Source organism: Chiloscyllium punctatum, chromosome 9 (genome assembly GCF_047496795.1).
Source record: "Chiloscyllium punctatum isolate Juve2018m chromosome 9, sChiPun1.3, whole genome shotgun sequence".
Classification (NCBI taxonomy): domain Eukaryota; kingdom Metazoa; phylum Chordata; class Chondrichthyes; order Orectolobiformes; family Hemiscylliidae; genus Chiloscyllium; species Chiloscyllium punctatum.
In genome coordinates this window covers 114311713-114336015 of record NC_092747.1, presented here as the reverse complement: position 1 = coordinate 114336015, position 24303 = coordinate 114311713, and the positions used below count along the sequence as shown (strand labels likewise).

Below are 24303 nucleotides of genomic sequence, written 5' to 3'. Positions count from 1 at the left end.
GTTCCCCATTATCCACTCTGCTTGTTACCCCCTCGAAGATACTAAACAATTTGACAAACACAACTTTCCTTTCACAAAACCAAGTTGCTTCTACATGAATGTATGATGATTTTATAAATAGCCCACTATTATATCTTTAAAAATGAATACTGACACTTTCCCATTGACAGATATTAAGTTAATTGGCTTACAGATGCCTGCTTTCTGTATCCCTTCTTTCTCAAATTAAAATGTCACCTTTCTAGTTTTCCTATGCATTATGACTGCAATATTAATCCTTTTAACTTTATTTCATACTTTTTCTAATTTATACCATTAGTCAATGTAACTTGTTACTTCTTTATTTATCTTTTTTTTAATCTAAGACTTGGATACATTGTAAACTTTTCACTGTACTCCTGTACTTCTGTACTTGAGTACACATGACAATAAACATAATTCTAATTCTAAAGGACATTTTCAGAATCAAGAGAATTTTGGAATTTGAGTCCACGAGCGAGGGTAGCACACCTAGCGCAGAACAACCCAACATTCCTGACCTGATATACTGAGAGGACAGTACACTTTTGGAGATGTTTCAGGAACTTTCAGGAGAAATATTAAAATGAGGCCTATTCTGCCTTCTCAGATGAAAAGGAAAGATCCATGACAGAATTCAGTGAACAGCAAAGGAGTTCCCTGCCGTGACCCGACCAATATTCATCCTTCAACCAAGACCTGGGTGAGCTGACATGGTCGTTTACTTCATTGCTTTTTTTGGGAGTTTCTTGTTCACTAAGTGGCTGCTGAGATTTTTATATTACAGACATGACAACACTTCAAAAGAAAGAAAAGTCTTGCATTTACATTGCTGCTTTTTACCATGAACAAAATCACTTTGCAGCCAAATAAGGTGTTGTTGCAATGTCAGAAAGCACTTCGTTCATTGCTTGTAAAAAGAGTTTTTGACATCATTGTGAAAGTTTATCTCCATTCCCTTTCACTCCATTGAAGTACAACAAGGTTGTTCCCATCAACATTTCTAAACTAATTTCAGTAAATTACTTCAAAAAGGCAGACAATGTTCGAACAACTAATTACAGACTATAGGAGACTGAGACCCAGGATGGAATTTCTCTGCAAACCCAAACTAATGCCAGGACAGGGTTGTTAGACTGGTCTGCAGGGGAACCAGTGAGCTGCTTCATCAATGACCTTCCCGATGTTCATGACTCCTCAGATGCTGAAGCAGTCCATTATCAAATGCAACAAGTCTTGGACAATACCCAGGCTTGGACTGACAAGTGGCACGTGACATTCGTACCACACAATGACAATCTCCAATAAAGGGCAATCTAACCACTGCCCTTTGACATTCAATGGGGTTACCATCACTCAATGCCCCACTATCAACAACTCACCATATAAACACACTGGTGGCAAGAGCAGGTCAGAGCCAAGGAATACTGTGGCGAGTAATTCACCTCCTGACTCCCCATAGCTTATCTGCCATTGACCAGGCACAAGTGTGATGGAATAGTCCCCACTTGCCTGAACAACACTCAAGTAGCTTGACACCATCCAGTACAAAGAAGCCTTCTTGTTTGACACCACATCCACAAGCATCCATTCCCTCCACCCCAATGTTCAGTAGCAGCAGTGTGCGCAATCTACAAGATGCACTTAAGAACTTTATCCACAATCCTTATACTTCCAAACCCATGATCACTTCCATCGGGAAGGGCAAGAGCAGCAGATACAAGGGCACACCATCATCTGCAAACTACTCACCATCCTGCCTTGGAAATATATCACTATTCCTTCATTGCCACTGGGTCAAAATCCTGGAATTCCTTCACTCAGGACATTATAGGTCTACCTACAGCACATGGACTGCAGCAGTTCAAGAAGGCAGCACACCACCACCTTCTCAAGGGAAAAGAGGGGCGGGCATTAAATGCTGGCCAGCCAGTGAAGCTCAATCCCACAAGCAAATAATAATAAGAAGAATCGCTCGCAAGATTAACAATTATTGCCCATACCTAATTACTCTTCAAAAGGTGAAGAACATTCCTTAATTACTGCAGTCAATCTGATGTAAGCATACTAAAAGTACTGTTAGGAAGGATGTGCAGAATTTTGACCAATTGACATTGAAGTAATAGTAATGTAATTCCAAGTTAGGATGGTGCACAGCATGGTAGCGAATTTTACAGGCACTACACAGCTGCTTTCCTATCTGTCCTGTTATTGGAGCTTAAATGTTTGGAAAGTGTTGTTAAAAGAAGCTTGGCAAGTTGCTGCAGCACACCTCACACATTCAACATGTCACAGCTGTCGGGTACCAGTGGTGAAGGGAGTAACTAATTTCAATGGTGTGCCAATCAAGTTGGTTGCTCCTTTTTGGATGCTGTTGAACCTCTGACATGCTGGTTGAATCACATTCATTGACAGATAATATTCATCACATTCTGGATTTGTGTCTTGTAGACAGTCAGCTGGATTTGGGGAGACTGGGGTGGGTTACTCACTTGCAGAATTCCCAGTCCTTGACAAATGTTTTTTTTTATGGTGATCCAATCAGTTACTTGCCACTTATCATCTTAAGATTACCTTCATGATAGGTTGATGGGATTGCCATTGATTGGACAGGATTGTTAATTGGATGGCATCAATCCCTGCATTTTGGTGTTAAGTTTCTTCTGGGCAAGTTGTGTGCATTCCTGGTCTGCTTAGTAATTCCATTCAAGATGCCAAACGACAATATGAACTCATTTGTATAATGACAGAACATTCCCACACAGAAAGTGGTCATATTAATTAATATATTTCCTCTACATGAATGAATTATCATATTGTGGTGGTAACTATACAGTCAATACGGGATGAATCAATCCGGCTAAAATGGGTTCCTGAACTAGGGCAATGTAAAATCCAAACTAGCCCAGGAAAACAATAACAAAATGAGGTCTGTGTAAATGAGTACATTCTTCCAGAACACCAAACAGAGAAACAATTGGTGTGTGTAAAGTTGAGAGATTTGCATACTTGCTAAGTGAAGTTAGTTTAGAATGAATGGAGACTTACTAATAAAAAAATAAAACTGTGGCTGGTGATGGAATAGCTCTGTGGGTTGAATGGTAGCTATTGTCCTCAGGAGGTAATCTTTCTCTTTCACGGGACAAGAGGGTGCACCTGTCATTTTTTTCCTGTTCAGTTACCACGTTCTTAAAGTGTTGGAAGCAAGCCTGCAGCTTCAGCTATGTTATCCAATGTGGCCCTCTAGTGGCCACAATTGTTATTGGAGATTGATGTTATTTGACCATCAGCTTTATATTTGCTGCCTTTTTGTAGTTGTTCATGGAATGTTGGCAACATAGTCAAGACCAGTGCTTATTGTACACTCTTACTAGCCCTTGAATGGGAGCGGCTGAGCTGTCATCCTGGACTGTGACAGTCCATGCAGTAAATGTTTCAGTGCTCTAAGATAGGGTGTCACAAAGCTACTCCCTTTTTTTCTAAAAGCTGTTCCTTGGCTCAAGGAGACTCTGTCCTTGATTTTATTTAGAAGGGCAATAAACCAGGCAGGACTCCAATCAGTCTGGTTTGGTACAAAGATGAAAAGGATTTTGAGAGGCCTTTTGTTTATATGCAAACAGATGAGAGTTCAGGCCAAAGTGGTCATGCTTTAGAAGTGACCTGTATAAAGAGAGGGGGGTGGTCAGCTCTCTAGCTGAGTTGTGCTGAGTAGCTTTTAGTTCAGTCTTGAACTGGGAAGTTTAACTGGGAGCTATGTGGAAACTCTCTTTCTTTTCTGCCTTTCAACTTCAACCTGTAAGCATGTGTTCCATTTATACTGGATGTTAAAGGGAATTTGCTTATTGGGACTGTTGTATGTATTCGGAACAGCATAACTAAGTCAAGCTGGTTAGGTTGAGTTCTGTATGCATTCTTTGTTCTGTTCTTTGTGTTTCATTGTGTAATTTTGTGAATAAATTTTTTTTTCTGTTTCAAAATCTAGTAGTTAACCTAGCTATTTTACTCTGGATAATTTTCCCTGTATACTTACCGAAACAAATTGCAAACTTAGGTCTAGGGCTGTCTGCTTAAGAATGTTTTGAGTGGTCTGGCCTGGTCCATAACAGACTGGGGGCTCTTTGCAGGAATTTAAACTCCAAGTGGTGGGCATTAGTGTCTTTATTTCAAGTGTTGGTTTGGTTGAGTAGACAAAGCTTGGGATAGTAATGGCTCGTTCATTCGCCAAAAGTTTTCTGGATGTGGATGCAGTGATTTTGGAAATCTTGCAAGAACTGATTATGACCCAGTTGCAAGAATTAGCAGAGAAGCTAGAATTGGAACTGCCTGCTTCTGTAAGGATCAGTAGCTCAGCATTTAAACTTGCTGGAGAAACCATCAGAATCTATAGAGATGACAAGAATTTGATCGCAGATGAAGCAGCTTGAGTTAGAGGTGAGAGATAAGGAAAGGGCAGCAGAAATTAAATAGTTTGAGTTATGATTAGAAATAGATGAGAGGGAGAAAGAGTGAGCAGCAGAAAAGAGAAAAAGAGAAAGCAGCAAAAGAGAGGGAAAATGAGAGAGCAGAGAAAGAAAAAGAGAGTTTTTGAACTTCAAAAATTGACATTTAAAAAAGAAAGTCAGCTTACAAGGGTGGAGATAAAACCTGAGGGTAGGCTTAATGAGGAAGAGAGTGAAGATGAGCAAGCCCCTGGTAGGCAGAAGCCCAGTGAGAAACTGTTTAAGTGTGTTCAAGCATTGCGTAGATTTGATGAGAAGGAAGTGGAAGTCTTTTTCATCTCACTTGAAAAGGTGGCTAAACAAATGCAACGGCCAGTGGCAATATGAGCTTTGTTGTTCCAAATTAAACTTGTAGGTAGGCCTAATGAGGTATTCACATCCCTATCAGAGGAGGTGTCTGGGGGGTATGAGGAAATGAAAAAAAAAAATTTAAGTGCATATGAGCTTGTACCAGAAGCCTATAGACAATTTTAGATTAGATTAGATTAGATTACTTACAGTGTGGAAACAGGCCCTTCGGCCCAACAAGTCCACACCGCCCCGCCGAAGCGCAACCCACCCATACCCCTACATCTACCCCTTACCTAACACTAGGGGCAATTTAGCATGGCCAATTCACCTGACCTGCACATCTTTGGACTGTGGGAGGAAACCGGAGCACCCGGAGGAAACCCACGCAGACACGGGGAGAATGTGCAAACTCCACACAGTCAGTCGCCTGAGGCGGGAATTGAACCCAGGTCTCTGGCGCTGTGCGGCAGCAGTGCTAACCACTGTGCCACCGTGCCGCCCACAAATGTTTCAGGAATCTAAGGAGGATCAAACATATCTTGAGTTTGAAAGGAACGAACAGAATAATTTCAATAGATGGATAAGAGCTTCAAAAATCAAGCAAACCTATATTGCCCTGAGAGAGGTAATTATTTTGGAGGGATTCAAAAATTTACTGCCTGAAATAATGTGACTTCATGTGGAAGAGTAGCAAGGTTAGCAGCTGAAGGGGCTGATGATTCTGAGCTGGTCCATAAAACACGGTTTGGCTTCCAGAATCAATTTCAGTCTATGAGGGATAGAAATTGGGGCAAGGAGAAATCCTCACGTGGAAAGGGAAAGGTATATCTCAGTGAGGATCATAAGGATAATTTATCAAAGGATAAAAAATAAACCCTTGAGGGGGACAAAGAACTTAAAAAGCTCCGGTGTTTTCATTGATTTTGTGTGGCCCACTTTATTACACAGTGTTGGTGGGCTAGGAGAAAGGTAGATGTAGGAAAACCAGACAAGCCTGGAAGTTTTGTTGGACTAGTAACAAAAAGCACAAGGGACAATAGACAATTGCCTCAGAGTGTACAAGATGATCAGAGGTTGATTAAGGAGGAAGTGCCAGGTCTGCTTAAAAAGTATACATGAAAAGGTAAAGTTTATTACATAGGCCAGGAGTAATAGGTAAAGAGGTTACAATATTAAGGGACACAGGATCCTCTCAGTCTGTAATGTTGAAAGATGAGGAGATATGTACTCCTGTGAGTCTATTGCCAGAGAAGGTACTGGTAACAGGAATTCATGGTGAGACAAGAAGTGCTCAATTATGTAAAGTGAGGCTAGAAAGTCCAGAGAGGAGTGGAGAATTTGTGGTAGAAGTATGGACAACTCTCATCTCCAGGAATACAATTTGTTCTTGCAAATGATATAACTGATTTGCTGGTAGGCGTGCTGCCTACTCTAGTTGAAATTCCAATGGAGACGCAGGCAACTGAAGACCTGGAGAATGTTTATCCGGGAATTTTCCCTGAATGTGTGATCACAAGATCACCGAGGCACAAGCAGAAGCAGAAGAGATCAAAAGGCACAGATAAGAAAGCAGACGGAGAGTTAGTCAAAACATTCTTTGATCAAATATGTGTGACAGAACAGGAACAACTAGGTAAACATGCAAGTATCTTTTGCTCTGCTAAACTGATTGAATTACAGCAGAAAGATGAGGATTTAAAACAGTTATGTCAAAAGGCATTTACAAAGAAAGAAAGTGAATGCATTCCTGTGTGTTATTACTTAACAAATAGGTGTCTCAATGAGGAAATGGAGACTGTCACACATTCAAGCAGATGAGAAATGGGCAGATATTCATCAAATGGTTTTGCCAGTAGAGTATAGAAAGGAGGTGCTGCGATTGGCACATGAACTACCACTTGGAAGTCATTTAGGGGTGAGGAAAACACAGGCTAAAATACAAAGAAATTTTTACTGGCTTGGACCACACAAGGATGTAGTTGAATTTTGCCAGATGTGTCATACATGTCAGCTAATGGGAAAATCCCAGGCAGTAATAAAACCTGCACCTTTAATACCTATTCCAGCATTTGAGGAACCTTTCACAAGAGTTTTGATTGATTGTGTAGGTCCCCTACCTCAAACAAAAAGTGGGAATAAGCATTTATTAACAATAATGGATGTGTCGACTAGATTTCCAGAGACAATCCCATTACGCAACATCACAGCTAAAAGGGTTGTAGAAGAATTACTTAATTTTTTTACGAGATACAGACTTCCAGTAGAGATTCAGTCAGATCAAGGATCAAACTTCAAGGAGGTTATAGACAACTTGGGAATAAAGCAATTGAAATCTTCTGCGTACCATTCGGAATCGCAGGGAGTGCTAGAGAGATGGCATCAAACACTGAAGACCATGTTGAGGGCTTATGGTCAGGATTATCCAGATGATTGGGATAAGTGAATTCCGTTTGTACTTTATGCGATCAGAGATGCACCGAATGAATCGACCAAATTCAGTCCGTTTGAATTAATTTTTGGGCATGAAGTAAGAGAACCATTAAAATTAAGGAGAAATTAATAAGTCAGAATTCAGAGACCACCCACTTGGACCCCAAATTTAAGGCAACAATTAAATAGAGCTGGAGAGTCGGCTAGACAGCATTTAAACGTATCACAGCATACAATGAAATAAGAAGCAAATCAGAAATCACAAATTCACAATTTTGCAATTGGGGATAAGGTATTAGTGTTACTTCCAGTCAGAGGTGGGCCTTTTAAAGCAAGGTTTAGTGGACCTTATCAAATTGAGAAGAAATTGAGTGAGGTGAACGACTTGATAAGGACTCCAGACAGTAAGAAATCTCACAGTGTGTGTCATGTGACTATGCTCAAAAGGTGTATAGGGAAGGAAAGCAAGAGGAGAAGGTGTTAATGATTACAGCACAGAAGGAAGAACCAGGTTCAGAGGATTCTGACTTGGACATTCCTCATATCAGATTGGACAATGAGAGAGTTGTCAAAAATTGGGATAAATTATTGTGCTACCATCCACAAGAAAATCGAAATGACCTGAAAGAGTTATTACTATCACATGGGGAGATATGTGGAAATAAACTGGGAATTACCAACCTAATTGTGCATGATGTAGATATAGGAGATGCTGTTCCGATTAAGCAACATCCTTCTAGGAATAACCCTCTAAAGTTGGCATAGGTTCAGAAGGAAATAGAGCGCATGCTCCAAGATGGCATAATCAAAGTGAGTTACAGTTACTGGAGCTCACCCATCGTCATGGTGCCAAAGCCAGATGGTACCCAACAGTTATATGTGGACTATTGCAATGTCAATGCCAGGACAAAGACTGATGCATATCCAATTCCATGACTGGAGGACTGTATTGAAAAAGTGGGACAAGCAGCTTACATTTCTAAGTTGGACTTGCTCAGAGGCTACTGGCCAGTACCTCTGTCAGAGAGAGCAAAGGCAATTTTAGCTTTCGTAACACCAATTGGACTATATCGGTTCAAAGTCATGCCATTTGGTATGCAAAACGCTTGAGCCACATTTCAGAGACTGACTAATAAGGTCATTGCTGGATTACCCAATTGTGCAGTGTACATTGATGACGTAGTGATTTTTAGTCACTCATGGAAGGAACATTTGCAGCATTTATCAGACTTGTTTGATTGATTTTGGAAGGCAGGCTTGGTGGTAAACATAGGTAAAAGTGAACTTGCCAAAGCCCAAGTCACCTTCCCTGGGCCATGTTATTGGATCTGGACAAATGGCCCCACAGGATGCAAAAACAAAAAGTAATTGGGAATTTTCCAACACCGTTGATGAAAAAAGCAGTACTATGGTTCCTGGGGTTGAATGGATTTTACTGAAAGTTTGTGCCGAATTTCAGCAGTGTGGCTGCTCCATTCACCGAATTGTTAAAAAAGGACAAGAAGTTTCAGTGGACAGCGGACTGTCAAAAGGCATTTGACAGCCTAAACACTGTGTTAACCACTGCCCCAGTATTAGCCACACCAGATTACACAAAGACTTTCAAGGTGCCTATCGATGTCAGTGATGTGGGTGTCAGTGCGGTGCTCCTGCAGGAGGATGATGAAGGACTAGAAAGACCCATTGAGTATTTTTCGAGGAAGTTGAACGTTCATCAACAGAAATATTCAATGGTGGAGAAAGAGACTTTAAGCTTGGTGTTAGTATTACAACATTTCAGTGTTTGTATTACCAGCAATGCATCTGAGACAATCGTATACACTGATTACAACCCATTGACATTTGTGGAAAAATTTAAGGACAAAAATGTCAGACTGTTTAGATGGAGCTTGTTGTTGCGGCCATTCAACTTGACAATTGTTCAGGTGGCAGGTCGCAACAACGTAATTGCCGATGTGTTATCAAGACTCGAATGAGATACGGAGGCTTTCGGCGGTGGTGCGTCGTGGACTGAATTTGCATATGGTTGTACATGTTTGCATGTTTAGAGTTAGTATAGTGAATATGTTTGTTCAGACCGGGGTTTTGAAGGGTTAAAAATGAAGCCATCTTTTGGTATTGATGTTTTTTTTAATGGAAGAAGTGTCACAAAGCTAGTCCCTTTTTTTTAAAAAGCTGTTCCTTGGCTCAAGGAGACTTTGTCCTTGATTTTTTTCAGAGGGGCAATAAACCATGCCAGACTCCAATCAGTCTGGTTTGGTACAAAGATGAAAAGGATTTTGAGAGGCCTTTTGTTTAGGCCAAACAGATGAGACTTCAGGCCAAAGTGGTCATGCTTTAGAAGTGACCTGTATAAAGAGAGGGGGGTGGTCAGCTCTCTAGCTGAGTTGAGCTGAGTAGCTTTTAGTTCAGTCTTGAACTGGGAAGTTTAACTGGGAGCTATGTGGAAACTCTCTCTTTTCTGCCTTCAACTTCAACCTGTAAGCATGTGTTCCATTTATACTGGTTTTTAAAGGGAGTTTGCTTATTGGGACTGTTGCGTATATTCTGAACAGCATAATTAAGTCTAGCTGGGTAGGTTGAGTTCAGTAGGGGCTCTTTATTCTGTTCTTGGTGCTTCATTGTGTAATTTTGTGAAAAAAGTTTTTATCTGTTTTAAAATCAAGTAGTCAACCTAACTATCCTACTCCAAATAATTTTCACTGTACACTTACCAAAATAAATTGCAAAGTTAGGTCTAGGGTTGCCTGCTTAAGAATGTTTTGAGTGGTCTGGCCTACTCCATAACAAAGGAGTTCCAGAATTTTGAGTGAACTATGTGTGGTCAGGATGGCATGTGTCTTGGAAGTAATGGTGTTGTTATGGAATGTCTGAAAGGTTGCAATGAAGAGGAAAGTAGGGCCAAAAAATTCGAAAGGATATTGATGATGGATATATGGAGATGGTGGTTCTATGAAAGCTCAGGAAATGTGATTTACCTGGTTGGAGATGGCTGTTACCTGATGATTATTCAGTGAGGATCTTACTTGGAGTTTATCCAGGTTTTATTGCAAATGGTCACAAGTTGCTTCATTGCCAAAAGAGCTGTACCTGGAACACAGTTGTGGATGATTACGAACAAGTCAAACTGCTTATTCAAAAATAAAACTTTGTAGATGCTTGAAATCTGAAATCAAAACAGGAAACACTGAAAAATCTCAACAAGTCAGGCAGCAATTGTGTGAAAAGAAACAGTTAACAATTTAGGTTGATGTTATTTCATGAGAATTGGAAAAATTTCAAGTTTTAAGCAATTGGAGAGGCCGGGAGAGTGGGAAGGACAGAACAAGAGAGAAGGGTTCTCATAGCAGAAGGCAAGCAGAACATATTAAAGAAGGCAAAAAGGTCAAAAGTGATAGTGGACCAAAGCAAAGGGAGGGGAGATGTTAGTGAAACAAGAAACAAAATATTTGGTTAAAGGAGGACAAAATACCAACAGAGACGAGAGTTTTGAGATAATTATGGAAAGCCAACACATATTTGAAAAAGACAGATCATGGTTGACTAATTTGTGTGAATTCTTTGATAAAGGAACAGAGGAGCTTGTTTAGGGAATGGATTTTAAGAAAATATTTAATAAAATGTTAAAAATCATACTGTACCAGGTTACAGTCCAACAGGTTTGTTTGGAAGTACTAGCTTTCAGAGCACTGCTACTTCATCAGCTGGTTGTCTGATAAGGGACCAACTGTGCTCCGAAAGCTAGTTCTTCCAAATAAACCTGCTAGACTATAACCTGGTGTGGTGTGATTTTTAACTTGTACACCCCAGTCCAACACCAGCATCTCCAAATTTTGATAAAATTCCATGTTAATGGCTGGTTAACAAAATTTCAGGAAAGTGTGTCTATTCAGATTTTTAAATGACAAGAAATAGTAAGTTACGGTGTCAATTTATGCATTTTGATAGGAAGATTAGAGATGTAGACTATTTTCTCTATGGGGAAAGGTTTCAGAACTCTAAAGCACAAAGGGACTTTGAAGTTTAGTTTAAGATTCTCTTAAGGTTATTATGCAAGTTCAGTTGGCACTTAGGAATGTAAATTCAATGTTAAAATTTATTTTAACAATAAAACTGAGCAAACTGACCAGGACATCATGGTATAAGAGGCTAATGAAGTGAGGCAAGAGTAGTATACTAAGGGATAATGTCATTCAGGGGATTGACACTGTTCACTGCATAGAGAACAAGAATTAAGTGAACATGTCATTTGCCTTGTGTCAAGGTTAACGACATCTCTTCAGGGCTGGAAGGTGTAAAAAAAGGTGTTTGGCATGCTTGCCATCATTGCTCAGTAGATTGAGTATAAGAGTTGGGACATAACGTTACAGTTGTACAGGATGTTGGTGAGGCCACTTTTGGAGTACTGCATACAGTTCTGGTCAAACTGCCATAGGAAGGATATTATTAAATTGGAGAGGGTGCAAAAAAGATTTGTAAGGATGTTATCGGGGCCAGATGACTTGAGTTATGATGAGAGACTGAATAGGCTGGACATTTTTCACTGGAACATAGGAGGTTGAGAGGTGACTTTATAGTGGTTTATAAAATGTCAGGAATAAAAGAATGACTAGGGTAGGAATAGGTCCAGTCAAGGATAGTAGTGGGAAGTTGCGTGTGGAGGCTGAAGAGATTGGGGAGACACTGAATGAATACTTTTCGTCAGTATTCACTCAGGAACGGGACATTGTTGCCGATGTGAATACTGAGTCACAATTAATTAGAATGGACGGCTTTGAGGTATGTGGGGAAGAGGTTTTGGAAATTCTGGAAAGGGTGAAAATAGATAAGTCCCCTGCCTGATGGCATTTATCCTAGGATTCTCTTGGAAGCAAGGGAGGAGATCGCAGAGCCATTGGCCTTGATTTTTATGTCCTCGTTGTCTACCAGAATAGTGCCAGAAGACTGGAAGATAGCAAATGTGGTTCCCTTCTTCAAGAAGGGGAGTAGGGATAACCTTAGTAACTATAGGCCGGTGAGTCTCACTTCTGTTGTGGACAAAGTCTTAGAGAGAATTGTAAGGGATAGGATTTATGAACATCTGGATAGGAATAATGTGATCAAGGAGAGCCAGCATGGTTTTGTGAAGGGCAGGTTCATGTCTCACAAACCTTATTGAATTCTTTGAGAAGGTGACTAAGGAGGTAGATGAGGGTAAAGTGGTAGATGTGGTGTATATGGATTTTAGTAAGGCGTTTGATAAGGTTCCCCATGGTAGGCTACTGCAAAAACTACAGAGGTATGGCATTGAGGGTGAGTTGGAGGTTTGGATTAGGAATTGGCTGGCTGGAAGAAGACAGAGGGTAGTAGTTGATGGTAAAGGTTCATCTTGGAGTGCAGTTACTAGCGGTGTTCCTCAAGGATCTGTTTTGGGACCATTGCTGTTTGTAATTTTTTAAATGACCTGGAGGAGGAGCTAGAAGGTTGGGTGAGCAAGTTTGTGGATGATATGAAAGTCAGTGGAATTGTTGACAGTGAGGAAAGATGTGTCAGGTTACAGCGGGATATAGATAAGTTGCAGAGCTGGGCAGAAAGGTGACAAATGGAGTTCAATGTAGGTAAGTGTGAGGTGATTCACTTTGGTAAGAGTAACAAAAAGATGGGGTACTGGGCTAATGGTCGGATACTTGGTAGTGTGGATGATCAGAGGGATCTTGGTGTCCATGTACACAGATCTCTGAAAGTTGCCAACCAGGTAAATAGTGCGGTGAAGAAGGCATATGGCGTACTGGCTTTTATTGGTAGAAGAATTGAGTTCCGGAGTCCTGAGGTCATATTGCAGTTGTATAAGACTCTGGTGCGGCCGCATCTGGAGTATTGTGTGCAGTTTTGGTCGCCATACTATAGGAAGGATGTGGAGGCACTGGAACAGGTGCAGAGGAGGTTTACCAGGATGTTGCCTGGTATGGTAGGAAGATCGTATGAGGAAAGGCTGAGGCACTTGGGGCTGTCTTCATTGGAGAAAAGAAGGTTTAGGGGTGACTTGATAGAGGTGTACAAGATGATTAGGGGTTTAGATAGGGTTGACCATGAGAACCTTTTTCCATGTATGGAGTCAGCTATTACAAGGGGGCATAGCTTTAATTTAAGGGGTGGTAGGTATAGGACAGATGTTAGGGGTAGATTCTTTACTCAGCGAGTCGTGAGTTCATGGAATGCCCTGTCAGTAGCAGTGGTGGACTCTCCCTCTTTATGGGCATTTAAATGGGCATTGGATAGGCATATGGAGGATAGTGGGCTAGTGTAGGTTAGGTGGGCTTGGATCGGCGCAACATCGAGGGCCAAAGGGCCTGTACTGTGCTGTATTTTTTTATGTTCTATGATCTAAAATCATAAGAGGCATGGATAAGGTGAATAGCAATGGTCTTTTCCCTAGGATAGAGGAGGTCAAAACTGTAGGGCATAATTTTAAGGTGAGAGGGAAAGCTTTAAAAATGAAGGACAACTTTTTCGCGCAGAGGTTGGTTCATATGTGGAATGAATTGTTAGAGTAGGTGGTAGATACAGATACAGTTATAACATTTAAATGATATATGGACAGGTAAATGAATAGAAAAGATTTAGAGAGTTATGGGTGAAAAGCAAGCTGATGGGACTAGATAAATTTGAGAAATTTGGTCAGCATGGACACATTGGACCAAATGGTCTGTTTCCATACTGTATGATTCTATAAACTGGAGTGGGGGGTGGGGAAGAACGATTTGGTTGCCATGGGTACATGTTGAGCCTAAGAAAGAGGTATGTTGAAGGTATATGAGCAGCTAGGAAATAAATTAAAAAGCAGTAACAATAATTATTTTCTTCTTGAACCACAAGCTAATTAGGATAAGGAAAATAAGACAAGAGAGTTCAGAGCAAGTCTCAAAGGTTTGGCGTTGGAGAAATTGGTTTTGATTCATGGGACACTGGCACCAATACCAAGGAAAAGATTTGAGATGCTAGTAATACTGGTGGTGAACTGGGGAGTCTACAACTGTTAAATAATTTGAAGAAGTTTGCAGGGCAATCTTGCCAGATCTAAGTTAAAGGCTCAAGATAATCAACCTTTATACAAATCTTTGAAACAGTACTCAGGTCAAATGGTTAAGCTTTCAGTCTTTGGCAGTCACCAGACTTCAGTTATTCTTTTTGGATGCCACCAGACTGGAAGTAAAGTTAAGTTTTGGTTAAAGTATAAGCATCTGTATTTATTGTACTTTTAATATTTTGAATATAACTGACTAACTAGTGGGGAAAATGTAGAAGAACAAATTTATAAGGAAATTACAGAGGTGTGTAAAAAATGTAGATTAGATATAAATTAGTAACTTTAATGTTTCTAATAAAAACGTTGAAAGTAGTTGTGTAAAGGACACAGGGAATGCCTACAGGGTGTTCACAGAAATTTCTGCAGCCATATGTTTGCAGTCCAAAAAGAAAAGAAACATTGTTAGAAACAAAAGCTGAAATTATTGGAAACATTCAGCAGGTCTGCCAGCATCTGTGGAGAGAAATCAGAGTTAACATTTCAGGTCAAGTGACTCTTCCTCAGAACTCCTTGGGAGCACTGTTAGACTTGGTTCTTAGGATCAAAGTGGGTCAAATGGATCAAGTATCATAGGGGAAGTTTAAGTAGTGATTACTTTTACATCATAACATTTAGTCTGGCCATGGGAAAGGATGAAGAACAATGCAAGGTAAGAATAGTTAACTTGAGAAAAGCCAACTTAAATGTGGTAAGAATGGATCCTGGCCAAACAAACTGGATTCAAATATTGACAAACAAAGCAATAATTGAACAATGAGTTGCCTTTAACAGGAGATAGTTTGAGCAAAGTAAAGGTATATTCCCCATGATGGGGAAAGGTAGGTCAAACATATCAAGAGGTCCGTTAGTAGTGATTAAAGATTAAGAAAAAAAGTATGCTTCAAACAGGTGGATAAGACAACTAAGAGCCAGACTGAATATAGAAGGTCCAGTGGTATGGTGAGAAAACAAATAAGAGAAACAAAGAACAAAAAAAGGTGACAGCTAATGTAAAAGGGAGCCCAAATGTCCCCTGTAGGCATATAAATAATTTTTAAAAGGGTCAAAAGAAGAGCAGGGCCAATTAGGGAGCAAAACAGGGATTTACACCTGGGGTCACAGGCTATGGGTGAAACATTAAATAAATACTTTGAATTCATCTTTACCCAGAAAGAATATCTTGTAAAGGTTGTGGCAAAAATAGAGATAATACAGACTTTTGAAAGGCTTAAGAGTGAAAAGAAGGAGCAATAAAGTGGGCTGTCTTTATTTAAAGTTGATAAGACACCAGAACCAGATGACCATAAGACCATGTGACATGTGAGCAGGATTAGGCCATTTGACCCTTTGAGTCTGTTCCACCATTTCGATCATGGCTGATATGTTTCGCATCCCCATCCTCCTGCCTTTTCCCCACAACCCTTGATCCCCTTACCAATCAAGAACCTATCTATTCCTGACTTAATATTTTCAATGACTTGTCTCCACACCCCTCTACAGCAATGAATTTCACAGATTTACCACCTTCTGCCTGAAAAAATTCCTCTTTGTCCCATTTCTAAAGTCTCATCCCTTCAATCTGAGGCTGTGCCCTCGAGTCCTAGTCTCTCCTATTAGTGGAAGCATCCTTTCCATGTCCATTTTATCCAGGCCTCTTAGTATTTCATAAGTTTCAATCAGATCCCCTCTTACTCCATCTAAACTGCATCGAGTACAGACCTGGAGTCCTTAACTACTCTTATCCATCTGATCTCTATTGAGGACAGACCCAGATTCTTCAACTGCTCTTCATATAAAAAGACCTTCACCCTTGGGATATTCTTGTAAACCTCCTCTGGACTCCCTCCAATGCCAGTACATCCTTCTGTGTACATGGAGCCTAAAACTGGTCATAATGTTCCAAATGTGGCCCGACCTGAGCCTTATACAGCCTTGACAGTACATTTCTGTCCTTGAATTCTCACCCTCTTTAAATGAATGATAGCATTGCATTTGCCTTTCCAACTGCCAACTGAACCTGCATGTTAACCTTAGAATCCTGAGATTCCAAGTCCCTATGGGCTTCAGATTTCTGAAGCCTTTTCCCATTTAGAAAGTATGCCTCAACCAAAATGTATTGTCTCACACTTTCCCACATTGTATTCCATCTGCCACTTCTTTGCCTATTCTCCTAGCCTGTCCAAGTGATTCTGCAGCCTCCCTGCTTCCTCAACACTACCCATCCCTCCACCTGCATTTGTGAGCTGCAAACTTAGCAACAATGCCCTTAGTTCCTTCATCCTGATCTTCAATATATAACATGAGTAGTTGTGGCCACAACACAGACTCCTGCAGGATTCCACTAGTCACCAGCTGCCATCCTGAAAATACCCTCTTCATCCCTCCTCCTTGCCTCCTGCCAGTCAGCCAATCCTCTATCCATGTCATTGCCCCTAACACTATGGCTCATCTTTAGCAGCGTTCTGTGTTCTGGAAATCCAAATAGATCACATCCACTGACTCTCCTTTGTCTAACTTGCGCATTACCTCTTCAAACACATTAGCCAGGATAAAGTGAGGACTGCAGATGCTGGAGGTCAGATCAGAGTTTGGTTCAGGAAAAGGACAGCAGGCCAGGCAGTATCCAAGGAGCAGGAGAATCAATGTTTCGGGCATAAGCTCTTCATAAGGAACGGGGTTTGTGACCCATAAGCCTCATTCCTGATTAAAGGCTTTTGCCCAAAACTTTGATTCTCTTGCTCTTTGGATACTGCCTGACCTGCTGTGCTTTTCCAGCACCACACTCTCTTGCAGATCAGCCAGACATGACCTCCATTGGAAGGCACCCAAGGGTACCGAAGGTAGTGAGATTGAGGAGAACCTGACCATAGTTTTCCACCTTCCTTAGACCGCATCTGGTGCTGGAGAATTGAAGACATTATACCCTGGTGCCAAAAATGGTCCTTCACCCATTCCATTAACTCTTGTGCACTAATCCCATGTATTCACCATGTGGCCAGTCTCAGGAAGCAACAGTCACCAAACCCCACACCCGTCACCTCCAGGCTGTTCCTGCAGCCGGCACTTGGAAAAGGGGCGTGCAATCTGATATCCTTCCTTGCATGTTTACCTCTTCGCGTTTCGACGATGACAAACCGATGGCATAGGTAAGGTTGGAATGTCAATGACACAACCACGCCGGAGACCCTGCTCAAAAAACAAACCCCGTCTCTATGAGAACGGCATACTTCTGTCAGACTTCTGGGCTCTGGGAATTCCTAATGTCTGGGACACAACTGTTGTTAGATGTGCTGCTCCTCATTGCCTGACCTGTTCCGGTGACGACCCAGGCTTTTACGGAGACTGAAGCAAAATCTCTCACATATTTCCACAAAAGAATTCAAAATAGGATTCGTGGAGAAACACTGTTACTTCCATTAACCTGGCAATAAAAAAAATGGGGAAAATAAACAGTTGTATCAAACTAAAGCGTCCAAAGCACAAATACCAGTGTTGGTTCCGTGTCACCAGCCTATCGCTGCAATACCCCGCTGAATATTTGGAAACTGCGGTCCAGCTGTTAAAACTTCCCTGGTCAGAATGTGGGACTGACAGCTCCACCCAGTGACTGGGTGGACTTCAGGAACTTGCAGATTAAAATAAAATGGAGTGGCGCGTCATGTGCCAGCGGATTTGTGTAGGTGGCCAGTCTGTCTGACCGCTTCTCCCCACGCCCACTGTCGCTCTCTTGAGATCTGCTGATAGATCTATAAGATTTACAAAAGTAAAACAGCCACTGAGAGAGGGAAGACGATTGGCGAACTAACAAGTGGCACTGCCAAAGCAAATGTATTCTCTGAAGGAGGATGTGCATTACTAAGCGCGGATTTTATTTATCATTTCGGTTAAATAGCAACATTGGATGGAACGCAAGAACAACCAGCTCGGCTGGCAGAATAAAAGCAGGAACTGTATCAATATTTAAACATCCGGCATCATCTCTGGAGAAGCGGCTGTTTGTCATTGCAGGCCTTGGAAGTGGGGAAATTCATCAGCATCCAATTCCCGAGAAACGCGTCAGAGACACCAGAAGCAGAAACCTCCAGTAGAATTCCATTGTGAAAACTGCACAAGGGGGATAGAGACCGTGAGAGTCCTTCTCCCCTTCTACACGGATTCACTGAGTATGAAGCACTTCATAAAAGATGCTGTGAAGTCACAGTTCCTTCCAATGTTCAGGGTCCCACAGTTCAGAAGCAGAGATATAAATAACCGGGACTTATGCATCCCCATCTCTCCCCAAGAACTCAGTCAACATTGGACCAGTCCCCAGTGATAAGATATGAAAGTGGATGTTTTTCCTTTCAGAATCAGTGACAGTTAACGTGCTGCCAGGATTGAGAAAGAGAACTGAGAGTAAGATCCAGGAAACACTGCAGCCATGGGAACAGACTTGAGTATAATGCCCGTATCATATCACCTCCCGTTCTTTCTCTCTATTCCCTCCCCCCGCCCCATGTCTTCCCCCACCCGTTGCATTTCTTTATATTTACAGCTCTCCGGTGGGGTTTAACCGCGCTTGTTCTCATCACTTCTTGTTAGATGGCAAAGCAAACAAAGCACGGCAATGGAGGTAATACTATCCCAGAATGCACAGAGCTTCTGAAACCTCTCTATTACAGAGTCAGTCTGTTAAGAAAGCAATTTACCATCTGCTCATGCTCCAGCGAACGATATCGATTTGAGCAGCAGAAGGTGACTCCCCGAGAGATTTCCCGAGGTAGCTCGGGGGAGTGTGGAGAGTTGTTGTGAGTTTGGAAGCCCAGGGAGTTTCGCAGGCGAATCAGTAACAAAGCTAGCCAACAGGGAAATGTGGTTTTGATCTGCTCAGCACTCCTTGGGTAACTTCCGGTACATAAGTCGGATTTATCCCAAGTAAGTCTCTGTCTCTCAGATAGTTTGGGGGTGGGGAGTGAATTTCCAGTGCTTACAACTTATGCTGTTCTTTCTAGTTAAGTTTGACGATGTGGAGAGGATGGGGCCATACAAGGATTTGGAGTCAAGGGGGAAATTTTAAATCGAACCATTGGAACTGAAAATACACCAAGTGTTTGGTGGGTGGGGTGGGGGAGTCAATGAGGGGTCACGGTGGGAGTTAGTAAGGGGATCACTGTCAGCAATCGGGCAGAATGTTTATAGTTAACCAGGAGTTAGACGAAGATTTTTATGTCAAAACTTTCCTGAGCAACTATTAAAATTTGTAACTGGAAGGATCTGAACTCTGACTCCGTGAATTGGAAGCTTTGGCGTGAAGGAGCAGGGCAAATGATCCAAGACAGGACTTACAAAAGGTCCTAACGTGCCGCCTGGATCATACATCTGGTCTCCAACAATCTGGAGATAAGAGGTTCTTGGACCATACTGAGCTGGGTGTGAATGAGCCATGCTGAGACTTATAACGTGGTCAAAAGAGTTTAGCTGGCTTCAAGTTGGTACCAGATAGGATACTGGATGCTGCCAAGGAGTGCCTTGGAATGGTTAAGTCTGGATGTGACAGAACAGATACAAATTGATACAACACCAGCAATATGGCAAAATCTTATACACTATTCCTGTTGACTTCAAAATGCAGATCAATAATTTTAAACACCCAATTTAAAATCTTTGGTCATTTTGACAGTCAAGAGGGATATAAATGCAAATGGTTTCTGAGCATCTGATCAAATTTATCTTTATCTTTAAGCCTGCGCAACACATAATATGCTACTCCTCTTTCGATCTCATTAGGAACATGAAACTTCAGAACATTATTTTGAATCCTAGCCACTGAAAGTTGAGTACTCTTGGGGATAATTTTCTTTTATCTATGATCAGCATATTTTGAAAATGGACTGAGCAGTTAAATTATACAATTACTTTTCAACAATTCTAACTCTGAAGCATTATCCCAGGCACATAAATGACAGAGTCCACACAATACAAGTTTCCACTGGATGACATCCACCATCAAAATGAGCTGGTCCATCTTGATCCCACAACAGTCTTCACGTTCACAGCTTCTTTCTTAATGGTACAGCACCTATGGCATTGCCTTCCCTTATCCCAACCTGGGAGCCTGCAGAGTGGGACATATTGGATCCTCCTATTCTGCCTCTGTTAGTTTTAGAAAGGATCTGGTAAAGAAAAAAGGTTAAATTTATGCCTTGTTTACTAGTGTTGAGCAACCTCAGCTGACTATGGCCCAGATCTTCTCATCTGCAGCTCGTTGGAGACCAGATCTGTGATCCAAGTTGCATGTTGGACCCTTTGCAAGTCCTGTCACAGGGCATTTTCCCTGCTCCACAATGATAAAGCTACAAATTCTCAGCATCAGAGAGTTCAGACCATTCCAGTTACCTACCTTGATAGATATCCAGGAAATGTTTAACGGAAAATTCTTAGTCTAACTCCTGGGTAACTCTACAACTGAATGCCCAATTACTCACACTGATCTTTTACTGACTCCCACCATGACCCCTTATTAACCCATCTGAGACATCCCTCTGACTCCCACCACTGGATTGTCCCAACCTGAACTGATTAGACCCCACCGCCAACTCTCTTCCTGACCCAAGCTGATGCATCCTCCACCTAACTGTGCCATATTGCTGCTGAGTTCCTGACACCCCATGTCCTGATGTCCCCAATCTGCCAAATCTTCCTGAACTGATTCAACCACTAACCTATCCATCCTACCACTTATGCACTGACAGATCTACCACTGTAAGCATCTACCACCCCACTATTTCCCCCATCTGGCACCCTACCTGGCTGCCACCCTTTCCACCTCATGTACATCCCATTCTACCCAGTTGCCACCCTTACCAAGTGCCACCTTACCTACTTAGCACCCTAGCAATTTGACAATAAACTCAGTTACTGCCACACTCACCTGTCATTCTGCTTACACACCCATTCATCTTCAAACACTTACCAAAATACGCAGCTAGTGCTATAAAAGGGAAGCTTAGTTTTATGCAGGTTCTCTTCACCAGTCCCTTTTTGAATGCCTAACATGGAGTTCTTCTGAATTGTCCATTGAAGTTTGGACAAAAGAATATTGTATGCAGTATGTAGTCCTCTGTTTGATTGTGATCAGAAAAATTAGGCCAATTTTTCAGCTGCTGGCAAATTCCCACCCAGTCAGGGACCTGCTTTGTCATCTCCTGATACAAAGGTAATAAATACACTAAACACACAGAAAAAAGGAAATTGGCCTGAAATGTTGATTCAGTTTTTCTCTCTACAGATGCAGCCTGAATATTTTCCGGCATTTTCTATTTTTACTTCAGAGCTTCAGTTTCTGCAATATTTTGCTTTTATGTTAGAAAATGTATCAATTATGGAACATGCATAAAGCATCCAGAAACAATTCAGATTTCCATAACACTAAGAAACAACGAGAGGAAAAGCTCACCATATTCATATCACCTATTGCAATTGTTTAGTGCCTGCTGTAGAGAAACAGATGAAGCCTCCCCAGAAGAGTCATCTTAAGTGAGCCCTCAATTAATATTGCTGTCAGCACCTTATGAATAAATGAATCCTGTATCTTCCATAACATTGCGCATACACACTGTTGATATCTCTAAAGGGTTAATCTATCTGAGACAATGAAACGCCAAAAAATTCCCATCACTTTATGTCATTTTGTGTTTTGACGAGCTCCGCGTGTCTGTAAAATGTCTGTAATTTATCGCCCACTCACTGACGTTGTCTGATGCTAATATCTCACTAATTTGCAGGTCATCTGCAGTTTCATTCATCACTTTTTTCTAACAATGCTACTCTGATTCTCTGCTTCACAGATGAGGCGCTTATGGTTTCATATTTAATATGATTGATCACAGGTAATTGCCTCAACGTTACTCACTTCATTGCTCAGAGTGATCATCCTTCAACTCTAATGATTGATGGAAAATAATATTCTGTCAGAGTGCACCAACTCCCAGCCTGACCATAACCTTTGTGTAGCCCAGATTGACAATCTGACTACAACCGATGTGCAGTCAGTATCTGGCCACAGCTGGTAGGTTAACATAGGCTATAAGTTGATTTAAATGGGGCAGGGGGCTGGGGAGACGGTAGCAAAGGGTACAGTAGGTGAATGGGGGTGGGGATGGAGGTGATAGGTCAGAGAGGAGTGGGTGGAGTGGATAGGTGGGAAGGGAGATTGGCAGGTAGGACAGGTCATGAGGACAGTGCTGAGCTGGAAGGTTGAAACTGAGGTAAAGTGAGGGGAGGGGAAATGAAGAAACTGGTGAAGTCCACCCACCCCCCTCCCCCACCTTACCTCAGTTCCAACCTTCCAGCTTAGTATTGTCCTCATGACCTGTCCTACCTGCCAATCTCCCTTCCCACATATCCACTCCACCCTCCTCTCTGACCTATCACCTCCATCCCCACCCCCATTCACCTATTGTACTCTTTGCTACCATCTCCCCAGCCCCCCGACTCCATTTATCTTTCCACCCTGGAGGTTTCCTGCCTCTATTCCTGATGAACAGCTTTTGCCCGAAACGTCGATTTTCCTACTCCTCGGATGCTGCCTGATCTGCTGTGCTTTTCCAGCACCACTCTGATCTAAACTCTGGTTTCCAACATCTGCATTCCTCACTTTTGCCTATAAGTTGATTTTGCCTGGCTGTCAAACTCTCTCCAGCGATTGTTTTGGACTTGCCTGACTGAACAGAATTACTCTTCGATTTTTGATGGAAGTGAGTAGAAAAAAGCTAAACCCTATTAATCAGTTAACATGATTTGAAACACCTTTTACCGAAACCATGTTGCCACATCGTCTTCAGGCAATTGTAGCTTTTACTCGTTACACACACTTAATGACCTATTGGATTCAAAACTCCTTTCATGGAGTTTTTGAAGATGTTTAATTCCCTTTGCAAGTTGCAATAATCCTTACTTAGCTCAACCTCTCATTTATTAACAACTTGATTTAATTGTCATAATTGAGTCTTTGAAAATGTGAGACCTGCAAAGTATTAATCTTGACTTTAACAGTCCCAGAAATTTATTTTGACATGGAGTTTCCACTCAGCCAGGTGCACCCCATTTCACCTGTCAGACTTGGCTCATTACTGAAGATATTTCTTGTCAATCTGTTCAGACATATTATGACAGGTCTAGAGCAGATGGGAATTGAACTTGAGCTTTCTAGGCCAGAGGTAGTGACACCACCACTACAACATAAGAACTTCTATGGCTCATTACTGAACACCATCTCTAAGACATTATCCCTGCTGTGGAAGTCTTCATAAGCTATATTGGGAAGTAACCTTCTTTTTCAAATCAGCCTATTCACAGATGTTGATATACAGTTCTGAAGCAGGTGGGACTTGAATGCAGGCCTTCATAGCCCAGAAGTAGCACTGTTTCAGAAGAATCCTTCAGCTCTACTTTTTTTCAACAATATAGTGTGACTTTAGCTTTTTTTTAAAAAAAATTCAAACTATTTTTCAAACCAACCTGTTTAGGGATGTTATTTCACACATCTGGAGCAGTTGGGACTTGAACTCAGGCCTCCTGGTCTAGGGGTAGGGACATTACCACCATGCCACAGGAAGTAATCTTTGATTGTTTCAACAAATGATTCCTGGTGCCTCCTGCCTTCTCTGGTTTGCTCAGTTTTAAGTGGAAGATTGAAATTTGCCATCATCCCCTTCTCCCTCTTGTTTTGACTGCAGCTGCAGAACCTTTTGCAATTCCAGCTCCAATAGACTTGAACTAAACCCCAGAAATTTATTTCACTTCCTGACAACTTGAAATTGTAGTCAGTTTGCATACTTTTTCTCCTAACTCATACCTGAGTTTTAGAGGCGCTGAATGAATAACATAAGGTGTTGTAGTGCACAACAGCACACTGTCCCAGCAAAACGCTACCAAAATCAACAATGAAAAAATCCATTAACTTAAAATGTTGCACATCCTTCTGCATGTAAAAGGAGTTGATTGTGGGGTATGGTTTCTGTACCATTTCCCCTATTTGCT

The 24303-nt window shown here is 41.5% G+C and overlaps 1 protein-coding gene across 5 annotated transcripts in view; it reads right to left on the bottom strand.

Annotated features, from left to right (window-relative positions):
* Positions 1 to 24303, bottom strand: part of LOC140481627 (uncharacterized) — a 295437-nt gene that overhangs the window by 48665 nt on the left and 222469 nt on the right. For 3 of the 5 annotated variants that reach the window (XM_072578117.1, XM_072578118.1, XM_072578119.1), the window contains exon 5: positions 10217 to 10328. The exons of 1 other annotated variant lie outside the window; for it this stretch is intronic. The gene's annotated coding sequence lies outside the window, so the exon portion shown is untranslated. Of the gene's footprint in view, positions 1 to 10216; positions 10329 to 24303 lie in introns of those variants that run through there. One more of the 5 variants, XR_011961569.1, reaches the window with a different exon arrangement.